Genomic DNA, 1,186 nt, shown 5'->3' on the forward strand with positions numbered 1-1,186 from the left:
TCTGTGGCGGTGGGACCTGCGGGGCCGGTGGTGGCTCAGGCAGCAGCCCCCACCCCCAGAGCTGCAGCAGCCCCCGGAGCTGACACTGCAGCAGGAAGGGGCTGGAGGGCACTTTGGGGGACACTTCGGGGGGCACTTTGGGGGGCACTTAGGGGTTTGGCATTTTTGAGGGCACTTGGGAGGGGGCTGGCACTGCTGCTGGCTCTGCTGGCAGGATTCACACTGAACAAAGTGACCTAGATATTATCAAATCAATATCCATCTGGGATCTAGGGAATTCCAGGGTTCTTCTCCAAGTCTGGAGAAAGTAGGCTTTCTTAACACGATCCATCATTCTCAGCTCTCATTCTCCTTCATTGGAAAAGTTAGTCTACTTGTTAAATAGCATTTTGGTACCATGTAGGGATTCTTGTTATCTGACTTACTGTCTTAACCCAGATGTAAACTCTAACCTTTTCCCTTAATCTCCTGAGAGTATGAACATCCCAATATTTCTTGCAAGAAAAAGTCTGTGTTAACTGAATTGAAACTCCAAGAGATCAGAAGTTGAAATTAGCTTATGAGATAAAAGAAAAATATGTCATATGAAATATCTGATACTCCTGCTTTAAACATCTACCCCTCTCCATGCCACTGGGAGGTCTCTCTCCTGGCTCATTACACCAGGCAGTGTCCCAGCTTTGTATAATCTGTCTTCTCTACCTTTTATTGTCCTCCTCGATGGATTTTTCTAAAGCCTATCCATGTAACTCCTGAAAAATCTGAATTTTTACTTTGATTAGATGATCAAGTCATCACTCTCTCCTTCACAAAACTTTATTCTTTCCTAAATTCTCATTAAAACCTCAATAAAAGTTTCTTGCATTTTCTCACCAGATCCCATCTCCTTGGGACGCAGTTGTACCTTAAAAATTGATGTGTTGGCATTTGTTTAAAGACTGTAGCATATTATAAAATCTGTCCGAAATTTTCTTTTTGCATTAGCTCATTGACTCAGGCACCCCTGGGGAGTTATTTTCATATTATCTCTATTGTAGAGTTGCCAAATGAGAAAAAGAATAATGAGGTCTTTCATTTTTCTTAAGTCTCATGGGAAATAGAAGTTAAAACCTATGCTTTCTAGGTTTTTTAGACTTTTTAGCCAGCTTTTTAATTGCTATAATACACACACACACACACACACACA

The sequence above is a fragment of the Marmota marmota genome, unplaced genomic scaffold (genome assembly GCF_001458135.2).
Source record: "Marmota marmota marmota unplaced genomic scaffold, marMar, whole genome shotgun sequence".
Lineage (NCBI taxonomy): Eukaryota > Metazoa > Chordata > Mammalia > Rodentia > Sciuridae > Marmota > Marmota marmota.